Genomic DNA, 12,136 nt, shown 5'->3' with positions numbered 1-12,136 from the left:
ATCATCATGCAATGCTGCTGTTACTGTATACAAAGATCTGGTTCTGCTCACTTCACTCAGCATCAGTTCATGCAAGTCTCTTCAGGATTTTCTCAAGTCCACCTACATATGATTCCTAACACAATAATAGCACTCCATCAACTTCATAAAAGACTACTTTTCCAGCCATTCCCTAATTGATTGACATCCCTTCAGTTTCTGATTCTTTGATATCATAAAAAGAACTGCTATGAATATCCTTGTACATTTGGGTCTTTTCTCCTTTTTCGTGACCTCTTTGGAATATAGATCTAGTGGTGGTTTTGCTGGATAAAATGGTATGCATAGTTTTATTATCCTTTGTCCATAGTTCCAAATTGTTCTCTGGAATAGTTGCAACCCCAATTACTCCATCAACTGTACATTAGTGTCCCAGTTTTTCCACAGTCCCTCCAATGTTTATCATTTCCTTTTTTGTTGTAATAGTCTCAACAAATAATTTATAAAATTTTAGAGGCAGAAAAACTTCCTGTAATCTTTTAAAACTTATTTATTTCTGAAAGTCACTTCAGGGCAGCTAGATGACACAGTGATAAGAGTATTGGCCTTAGACCCAAGAGGACAGGAGTGTGAATTTGACCTCAGACACTTGACACAAACTAACTAGTTGATTCTGGGGAAATTACTTAACCCTAATTGCCTCACATCCAGGGTAATCTCCAGTCATTCCGATCAATAACTAGCCAGTGGATCTAGATAACTCTGGAGGAGAAAGTGAGACTGGTAACTTAGTACAATACCCTCTCACTCAAATCCAATTCATGTGCTTGCCATGTTATCACCTCCCTGATATCATGGCTTCTTTGAGAAAGAGAGACAAACATGTCTCATTTGCATTTAAAATTTTTAACATTCATTTTAATTGATTTATTTATTGCTCCAACTATGTAGATAGTTTTCAAAAATTTCTGAAAGATTTTGAGATTCACATTTTTCTCATGCTTCTTCCCCACTTCTCTCCCAACACAGAAAAATCTAATATAGGTGTATAACTATGCTAAGCATATTTCAATATTAATTTTTTTTGAAATAATCAAAACAAAAGGAAAAAGAAAACATGAGATGTAATAAAAGTCATAAAACATAAAACATTATAAAAATTGAACATAGCTTTGGGCTGCCTTCAGACTCCATAGTTTCTTCTCTGGATTTGGATATTTTCCATTATAAGTTCTTTAATATTGTCTTTGATTTTTGTGCTGTTGAGATGAGCATATTTTTCATAGCTGATGTGTAGAATGTTCTTTTGATTATGCTCACTTTCTGAACATCAGTTCATACAAGTCTTTCTAGCTTTTATAAAGTCCTATCCTTGATGACTTTTTTTTATAAAATAGTAGTACTCCACTCATTGATGAATATTAATTTCTAATTCTTTGACACCACAAGAAAGAGCAACTACAAAGATTTCAGTACTGGAAGTTTTTTATTCTTTCTTGTGATCTCTTTGGGATAGAGAAAAAATAGGGTATGCACAGTTTTATTTCCCTTTGAGCATAGTTCCAAATTGCTCTCTAGAAAAGTTGCATCAGTTCAGAACTCCACCAACAATGCATTAGGGTTCCAGTTTCCCCACATTCCCTCAAACTTTGAAAATTTTCCTTTTTTTTGTCATAATGGACAAGCTGATAGGGATGAAGTAGTATCTCAGAGTTGTTTTAATTTGCATTTCTCTAACCAATAACGATTAAGAATGTTTTTATATGACCACAGATAGTGTTAATCTCTTCATCTGACTACCTATTTTTATCCTTTGGCCATTTATAAATTGGAAAATCACTTGTAGTCTTATAAATTTGACTCAGTTCTATCTATATTTTTGAAATGAGTACTTTGTCAGAAACACTAGTTGTAAAAATTGCTTTCCAACTTGCATTCCTTTTAAACTTGACTGCTTTGATTTCTTTGAAATATACATCTCACTGGTTTTTGTTGGATCAATGAATTAATTTAACACAATCAAAATTATTTATTGTTTTTCAATATTCTCTATCACTTTGGTCATAAACACCTCCCCTATTCCAGTGATCTGACAGATAAACTATTATTTGTTTTCGTAATTGGCTTATGGTATCACTTTTCATGTCTAAATTCTGTACCCCTCTAGACTTTATCTTGGTATAAGGTATGCAATGTTGCTCTTTGCTAAGTTTATGAAATACTTTTTTTCCCAGTTTTTCCAGCAGTTTCTGCTAAAATATGAGTTCTTATCCAAGAAGCTGGAGTCCTTAGGTTGACTATTATTTCTTTCTTTACCTACTCTATTGTTTTTATCTATCAATCTATTTCTTAGACAAACAGGTTGATGAGTGCTGCTTTCTAAGAGGATTTTAGCTTTGATATTGCCAGGACAACTTTCTTTCCATTTTTTTCCAATTAATTTCCTTGATCTTCTTTATTTTTGCTTCTTCATATGAATTTTGTTACTATTTTTTCAAAGTTAATACTTACCTTTTGGTAGTTTGATTGGTGTGGCATTGAATAAGTAATTGTATCTAGGTGGAACTGTAATATATGTATATATACATTTATTAGCTTAGCTCACCTATGAACAACTGATATCTTTCCAATATTTAGATCTGATTTTACTTTTGTGAAAAGTGTTTTATAATTGTTTTCATATAGTTTCTGAGTTTTGCTTGGTAGATAGAGTCTCAGGTATCTTATGTTGCCTACAGTTACTTTAAATGGAATTTCTCTTTCTTTTTCTTGCTGCTGTGCTCTGTTGGTAATATATAGAAATACTTATGATTCATACTATTTTTATATCTTGCAATTTTGTTTCCTATGATTTGTTTAATCCCACAGTTTTGAGTAGTTTCTTAGTTGATTTTATATCATTCTTTAAATCACCTGCAAAGAGTGAGTTTTGTTCCCTCATTTCCTGTTCTGAACCCTTCAATTTCTTCTTATTCTCTTACTGTTAAAACTAGTATTTTTGATACAATACTGAACAATAGTGGTGATAACGGGAATCCTTTCTTCATCACTGATCTTATTGGGAATGCTCCTAGGTTATTCCCATTATGTATAATACTAGCTGATAGTTGTAGACAGACACTTCTTATCAGTATAAAGAAAACTCCATTTATTTCTATGCTCTATAGTGTTTTTAATGGGGTATATTTTGTCAAAAGTTTTTTCAGCCTCTATTGAAATAAACATATGATTTCTGTTAGTTTTGTTATTGATATGATACATTATGCTGATAGTTTTCCTAATATTAAATCCACCCTGCATTCCTGGTATAAATACAAACCTGACTAAATAGTTCTCTTTCTGGAAGTGGATAGTTTTTTCAATATTGACCCTTTGGAATTGTTTTAAGTCATTGTCTTGATCAGAGGAACTAAATAACAAGAATCCTTGCAATATCATTACTACCTATATTTTCCTATTTCTGGTCACTTCACTTTGCATGAGTTCATATGGCTTTCCTGATTTTTATAAAATCATCCAGCCAACTATTCCATCATAATCATATCTCATAACTTGTTCAGTCAATTCCCAATTTATAGGCAGCTCTTCAACTTCCAATTCTTTGTCACCAGAAAAAAATTTACTATAAATATTTTTAAAAAAAGTTCTTTCTCCTTTTCATTGATTTCTTTGAGATAGTATTCTAGTGGTGGTATTGCTGGATCAAAAAGTATGCACAGTTTGTAGTTCTTTGGGTGTAGTTCTAAATCTCTCCAGAATGTTTGATTAATTTATTCAGAAATTTGTATTCATAACATTTTTTATCTCTTAAAGATCATGTGTAGTTTTCCCTCTTTTAATGATTTTTTATTTTTCCTGTATATAACTTTTTATGTCTGTCTATGCTATGTATCTATCTCTCTATCATTTATCTATCTTCATATCAATATTTCTATATCTATAGTTATTTAAGTTTGTTCCCTTTCCCATTACACTATGAACTACTTGATGGCATGAACTTATGATTCTTTATATCTCATGAACTTTGCACAGTACTTGTTATAGAAGGGAGGAGGTGCTATGGTAAGTCACCAGTCTCATTTTCTTCTCCAGAGACCAGATATGTATCAGGGCAGCTAGAGAAGACCCTGGACGAGAGGTAATCAAGGTTAGGTGACTTGTCCAAGGCCACATAGCTAGTAAATATCTGAGGTTGGATTCAAACTCCTATCCTCCTGACTCTAAGGTCAGTGCTCTATCCACTGTGCCATCTACCTACCCTCCAAGTTCACATAGGCAGTATGTGTCTGAGGTTAGATTTGAGATCAGGCCTTATTGACTCCAGGCCCTGAACTCTATTCACTGCTCTTCCTAGCTGCCTAGTTGGTGTTTACTAAATGTTAATTAACAGACTGACTAAACTCAATTTTAAAATAGATTTCCATGTCAGACCTGATAAAAGATTCTCACTCTTTATCAAAATCATTTTTCTTTCCCTCCTCCAAGGGGTAAAAACAAAATAAAACAAAACTCATTTTACCTTATCACTCAAGCATTGTCTTCCATATAACTCAAATATCACTGGGTTATTGCGATATTTCTCTTCCAGCATTCAAACATTTCCACAAGATCTTTTGCATCTATTCCTTTTCTCTCTATCTCCATGACACTTACTATAATGTAGATCCTCATTTCTCATCAGGACTGTTAAAAGTCCATAAATGGTCTTTCTACTTCTTGTTTCTTCTACCATCCATTCACCCCTAAATCTGCCACAATGATATTTCTTTAATATTTGTTCGTCTTGTATCTCCCTAGCCATTTTCTTCCCATATTGCTATAGTTACCACATCCTTCTCTGGGCCATGCTGAACTGATTGGTGAATGCTTATATATTCCATTTTATACAGATTTCCCCTGAATTCTGATTATGCTTCAGCTAAATCATTTTGCTTTCAAGTCAAAAACACTTCTACCCAAATATCTTCCAATGTCTCTTTATTGCAATCCTCTTTCACCTCCTTTTTATATCTCTGGAAGAAATTATCAAAACAATACTACTTTTATTTCTAGAAAGGGCATATTAATCAACTGCTTTAGGCAAATACATGATTTCTGAGAATTCCCAGATTAAAAAAAAAACTCTTTCCTAGTCACCACTATGTACTACCAATGGTCTTTATGTGTTATTTATTCCTTTTGGAATATAATCACTCTTCTTTTTCTCTTAAACTGTATTTAACTAGTACCTAGCACATACTTTCCTATCTCTACCACTCTGTAGTCTTTATAGTTATGAGAAGATAATAGGATGTGTGAACATAGGCTCTGAAGTGAGTACAGTCACCTGTTGGATAAGTTGGAGCTTCCCTTTACAGTGCTACAGAAAAGTATCATTTCATAACCATCAGGCAACTGCACAGCCCTTGCAAATGAACTCTAGTTTAAATTTAGGGATCCTATGATGGGTGTCAGAAACCTTAGAACTAGACTTGACTAGCTCATAGGCAACCTTGAACATGAGATGCAGATTGGAGACCTTGCTCAGTACTGTCTAAATATTCTATTTCCTGGTTATTGTTTCTATAGACATCTTCTATAAGCCCCACTCTCAAGCCATAAACCTTTGGAAACTATCAATGTCTCAACTTTTCCTCTTCACTTTGAGTAGCTGAGAGAACACATATTCATTCTCTCTGTCTCCATCTGACTCTGTCTCTCTCCCCTCCTTCTCTTGCCCTTTAGAAAGTTCTCTCCCTTGGAAGCTCTTTTCAGAAAACAAATATTTTTTGTAATCTGTGATCAAATTCTGGATCATTTAAGGATGCATCCTTGGGCCTGGACTGAGGGTTGTTTTCCATTTACAGTTTATAAATTTGGAGATCAAAAGAAACTTAGAAGTCATTGAGTCCCTCTCCCTTACAATGAAAAGAGAGAGACTCCAAAATGTTCAGTCACTTTTCCAAGGTTTCATAACTGAGATTTGGAACTAGGTTCTCTGATTTTTAAATTTCAAACTCATTCTCATTCTACTATCCTATGCTACTTCCCTATTGCTTATTCTGGCACTAATATTCCAATTCATGTTTTATACTTTGCTCAGTCATTCCCTCATCAAGATGCATCAACTTTGTTTTCAGATCTTTGCTACTAATTAATGACAACATCAACAACAAAACACAGTGCTGTAAAAATTCTGAGACTGCTTTTTATAGTAGTTCTATTCTGCCTGCCTTCTCTCTCCTTCATTTGCATTGGTGAGTTAGATCCCTGGAAAAGCCACCTTTCCATATTGAAAGGGTCTGAACTTTTAAGATTATTGTTCTTGAGACTCAACTAATATATTTACTTTTAGTAGCTAATCATTTGACAAAATTAACTAAAAGCAAAGAAATTTACTGAGATAACATTATAAAATAATATTAATAAACCATTCTTCCCATAAACTTGTGCCACATTCTCCTAAAATAAATAGTAGGGGTGGGAATTGGAGGCACCATTTAAAGTACAGTAGTAGAGAGGCATACCCTTAGGGAATTATGTGGCCAAAATTATTTAAAACTCTAGCACTCCATGGATCTGCTCCTCTGAGTAACTCAACTTTCAAGGGAAAAATAAAGTTCTTTTCTCCTGTCAGGAATTATTTTCTTTAATGCTGTCTCCTTCAAGTATTCCCTGGGCTTACTTTATATAGAATGTGGGAATTTGTCTCTTGCTGAGCACAGGCTTTTATAGTCAGTGGTAGGAGGAAGGAAAGAAAAATTACTCTTCCTTAAACTGATTCTTTCTTTCTTTCTTTTTTTTTTGCTACCTATGGTCAATGATGAGTTATTTCCTCTTTCAACTAACTGCTTAAAGCAGTGGTTCTCAAATTTTTTGATCTTAAAAATTATTGGGTTCCCTATGAGCTTTTGTTTATGTATTGTTTGTTTCTGAATTCATATTTATAGTGTTAAAATTACAAGCTATCATTATGCAAAAGCTTAAAGTCTTCAGGCTCTCTTAAAAATGTCTTAGGGTGTACCCTCAGGGGCTCCCAACAAAAGTTTTAAGAACTACTGGCATGGGGGCAGCTAGGTGGCATAGGTCCTGGGTTCAGGAGGATCTGAGACAAACCTGGCCTCAAAAAATTAATACTAATACTTAATACTGACTTAGCTCTGTGACCTTGGGCAAGTCACTTAACCCCATTGCCTTGCAAAAATCCAAAAAATCTCCAAAACTTCTGGCATAGAGCAAGAGTTCTTTAACTTTATTAAGTCATAGTCAATTTTGATAATCTGATGAAGTATATGAACTCCTCAGAATATTGATTTTGAGATGTGGAAAATAAAATACATAGAATAATGATGATATCAATTCAATTAAAATATCAATCCTTAATCTTCTAATTATCTTCCAATTCCATCAATGTCAATTTATACCCGCTAAAAGTTTGGCAAAGTACAAGTCCTTTTCAACACTTAAGATCTTACCATATCTTACTCTCTCTCTCTCTCTCTCTCTTTCTCTCTCTCTCTCTCTCTCTCTCTCTCTCTCTCTATATATATATATATATATATATATATACACACACATACACACATAGACATGTATACATAACACATACATCTAATATATACACACATATACATATATACATATCATATACATATTATATACACACAGAAACACACACACACACAGTTACCTGCTCCTTAGTTTCTAGAATTTCATTACTTGGGCTAGAGAAAATAAATTAATTAAGGTCATATTAATCAACTCTCTTACTCAACTATTTTTCTCTATCTTCTTTGTGTTATATGTTTTTAGTGGAATATCAAGAGTAAAAGAAACTTTTTTGTTACTTGCCTACTACATTTTCATGTTGATGTCCAGAATAATAGGATATTTCAAAGCTTCATCAACATTATTTGTCTTTCCACAATACCTCCAATATAGACAACCCCAATGTGTTGCCATGCTTGCAAATTTGTTTATACATGATTGGCTTGGATTTAATTTCTCCTATTTTCAAAGAATTAGACAAATCTTTCTTATGATAATAATTAGTTTGACATCCTTCTTTAAAATATTTTCATTCATATATTTTGGCCATTTTGAGAAAATACTATTGCTCTTATATATTATTTTAATTTTCTATGTATATGTATATATGATGAGGGTTCGAGTGATTTCCTTTTTTTTAGGGTTTTTTTTTTTTTCAGTGCATTGGGGTTAAGTGACTTGTGGCCACACAGCTAGGTAATTATTAAGTGTCCGAGGCCAGATTTGAACTTAGGTACTCCTGACTCCAGGGCTGGAGCTCTATTTACTGTACCACCTAGCCACCCTGAACGAGTGCTTCTTAATACTTCTTGTTACATGGGATTTTTAAAATGAACATTTGACTATAAATTCAGGTACAAAGTTTAAATAATTTAAGTGGTATTAGTGATAGAGGTACTATATAAATTAGCAGTTTTTAATTCTTTTATTTGCTTTTTTATTGATATTTTATTTTTCCAAATATTTGTTGTAAAAGTTTTTCAACATTCTTCCATATACCTATATATATATAGTTTTATGTTACAAAATTTCCTTTCACCCTCCCTTCCCACTCCTCCTTCCCCTCAGCAGTGAACAGTGAGGTTAATATGGTATATACATGTTTGTTTTAAACATGCTTACAGATTAGTCATTTTCGTTATAAAGAATTAGGTTAGAGGGAAAGAAATATATGAGGTATTTTTTTAAATAAGTGAATGTACTGTTCATTAGATTTTGATGGTGTTTTTTATTTGTTTATTTTGTTTTTCTTCCTCTGAATAAGGATAGCATTGTCCATAGGCAGTCTAATACGGTTGTCCCCTAGCTCTCTGAACTGTTGAGAGCATCCATCAGGGTTGATCATCTCATAATGTTACTGTTAATGTGCACATTGTTCTCTTGGTTCTGCTCCCTTCTTTCAGCATCAGATCATATAGTTCATTCCATTCTTCTCTAAAGTCCAACCATTTATGGCTTCTTATAGAAGAATAGTATTCCATAATATTTGTGTACCATTATTTGTTTTACCATTCCTCAATTGAATGGTTGAAATCTTCAATTTTCAATTAGTTGCCACTACCAAAAGAGCTGCTATGAATATTTTGGAACATATGGGACTTCTCCCATTTTTTTATAATTTCTTCCGGATATAGGACTATAACTGGAATTGCCAGGTTAAAGGGTATGAACAGGTTTATTGCACTTTGGGCATAGTTCCATATTGCTTTCCAGAAAGATTGGATCCATTCACAACTTTACCAGCCATGCATCAATGTCCCAATCCCAACCTCTTCATTTTCCCTTTTTCTCATCTTGGTCAATCTGATAAGTGTGAGGTGATACCTCATTTTTGTTTTAATTTACATTTCTCTAATTAATAATGATTTGGAACATTTTTTCATATGATTATAAATAGCTTTAATTTCTTCATTTGAAAACTCTATTCACATCCTTTGCTCATTTATCAACCGGGAAATAACTTGCTGAAAACTAAACCAGGAAAAACCAGACAAAGAAAATTAAAGATCAATCTTCCTAACAATTATGGATGCAAAAATCCTCATGATGGAAAGTATCAACCACAGCCAAATCATTTCATGAACCATTTGTCCCTGTTCCTACAAGCATACTTTCTTCCACTTTCTCCTTATGCCCCTCCACCCAGGGTATTTAACCCATTGTTTTTTTGTTTTGTTTTTTTTGCAAGACAATGGGGTTAAGTGGCTTGCCCAAAGCCACACAGCTAGGTAATTATTAAGTGTCTGAGGTCACATTTGAACTCAGGTTCTCCTGACTCCAGGGCCTGTGTTCTATCCACTGTGCCACCAAGATGCCCGATTTAACCTATTGTTAAGAAAAGTATGGATTAAGTCCATCTTGATTTAATTAACTATGAGAATCTCACTTCTCTGGGAGTGGGTGGGGAGGGGCCAGTTGGAGGTAGGGAGGAAAGGTGGGCCTGGGAGAGAGCAGGTGGAGGAGGGGCTGGGCTGGGACCTAGCCTCTTCCCCCTTGCCCTGCACAGAAGACCAGGCTGCATGCTGGAGAAACCACCTGCTGCCTATCTGGGAAGACTTCCATTGGAACTTTCAGATGAAATTTTGCAATTGTGGTAAGGTGTCTGAGAAGTGGCAGTATGTCAGGCTGATGGACAGTGTTCCCCTGAAGGGAGGCTAAGGATCTGCAACTATGGTGCAGAAATGTAAGCTCTTACCCCCGACAATTCCATCTACATCCTTAGTAAGAGCATCAAACCCTATGACACTGACGAGAGTGAGGAGTGCAAGATGATCCTGGAGTTTGAATGCCCAGGTCTGGAGCTGGTGGACTTCCAACCCCAAGTTGGCTTTGCTACTGAGGGCAAGGAGACCCAGAGAGCTTTCAGTGACATCAGCCACCTTGAAAAGGACTGGACAGACTATGATGAAAAATCCCAGGAATCAGTGGGAATCTATGAGGTCACTTATAACTTTGTGAAATGCTGGAAAAAACTGTACATTGGACCCTGAGGACAACCACCCACAGGTAGGCCTCTGGCCCACCTGTGCCAGTAAAAGCCTATGTCTGTCTACCCCCCCCCCCAAAAAAAAGAATCTCACTCCCCCCCCCCCCATCTAATCCCTTTTTAAGCAAAGTATGGATTAAGTCCAACCCTGATTTAATTAACTGTAAGAATCTCAAAGGACTCTAAGTAATGTGATTTTTCTGAAGGTCTCACTTAAGAACTTTGCAATTGATTATGTTATATGAGACAGACTCAGGACCACCCAACATATGAGGCTCTCATCGGGGAAAGCTTTGTGCTAAGCTTTGTGAGCACAGTAGAATTAGAGTAGGTCAAAGGAAACTGAGTCACTTAAAGTTAGAACAAACACCCCTGCTTTTCATTAGGGCTTTTCCTCTCAAACATAGTGAAGTCATCTTGGAACTCTTCAATGGAGAGACAAGTTCCAAATAAGTCCATTATCTCTTCAATTCTCATCTACTCTTTAGTGATCCTAAAAGAAGTACAATTCTGAAGAGTTATACGTGTTATATCTTCCCTTTTAGGGTTCTATGCAATTTGATAATCTTAACTAATATTTGTTTTGTTTTATTTTGTCTTTCCCCTTTTCATTTTACCTTTTTTTTGCATCTCTTGAGTTGTTTATTTGGCAGTTGAATTCTCTGTTTATTTCTGTTCTTTTTGTCAGGAAATTTTGGAAGTCCTCTATTTCATTGAAAATTATTCTTTCCCCCTGAAAGTATATGCTGAATTTTTCAGGGTAGTAAATCCTTGGCTGTTATACCAGATCTTTTGCCCTCTGATTTGTGGTATTGCTATTCCTATGATACTTCAATGTTGAGGCTAATAGCTCTTGTGTGAGTCTGATTGTGTATTCTTTGTATTTAAATTATTTCTTTTTTTCTGCTTGCAGTATTTTCTCCTTTAATTCAGAGTTCTGGAATTTGGTTATAATAGAACATGGAGCTTTCATCCTGTGGTCTCCTTCTGGAGGGCTCTGTGTATTCTTTCAATGGTTATATTGTCTTCTTGTTCTAGCAGACAGTTTTTCATAATTTCCTGCATGATGTTTTTCAGGTTCTTTTTTTCCTATCATGGCCTTTTGGTGGTTGAGTTATCTCTTCTGAATCTATTTTCCAGGTTGTTTCTTTTTTTTTTCAGAAAAAGGTGCTTTACATTTTCTTCTTTTTGTATTATTTGAAGAAATTTTCTAATTTTGTAGATTTCATTGATTTCTATTTGTCCAATCTAATTTTTGGAGTTTTATTTTCTTCAATTAGCTTTTGTGTTTCCTCTTCCAGTTGGTTATTTTTACTTTTAACAGAACTGATTTCTTTGGCCAATTTTTTTTAATTTCCCTGCATGACTCATTTCTTTTTTCCATTTTCTTCTTCTTTTCTTTGTTTTTTAAATTCTTTTTTTTAAACTCTTCATTGAGCTTGTGGATTTTAGTCCAATATATAAACTCTTTTTGTTTGTGGTTTGTTCTATTTTTTTAATTTTTAAAAATTTTAAATTAATTTTCATCCATATGTACATTCATATTTTTAAGTTATAAAATTTTTCTTCCATTCTTCCTTCCCAACCCCTCCCCTCAGCGGCAAATAGTCAGGTTAACATTATACATGCTTATTTTATAAACAT

The 12,136-nt window shown here is 34.3% G+C and overlaps 1 protein-coding gene and 1 pseudogene across 1 annotated transcript in view; one reads left to right on the top strand and one right to left on the bottom strand.

The window, feature by feature from the left end:
* Positions 1-12,136, bottom strand: part of DOK6 (docking protein 6) — a 709,371-nt gene that overhangs the window by 588,866 nt on the left and 108,369 nt on the right. The window lies entirely within an intron of this gene.
* On the top strand, positions 10,138-10,496 carry LOC141496819 (CXXC motif containing zinc binding protein pseudogene; annotated as a pseudogene).

Source organism: Macrotis lagotis, chromosome X, assembly GCF_037893015.1.
Source record: "Macrotis lagotis isolate mMagLag1 chromosome X, bilby.v1.9.chrom.fasta, whole genome shotgun sequence".
In the NCBI taxonomy this organism is placed as follows: domain Eukaryota; kingdom Metazoa; phylum Chordata; class Mammalia; order Peramelemorphia; family Peramelidae; genus Macrotis; species Macrotis lagotis.
This window is presented reverse-complemented; position numbering and strand designations above follow the sequence as displayed.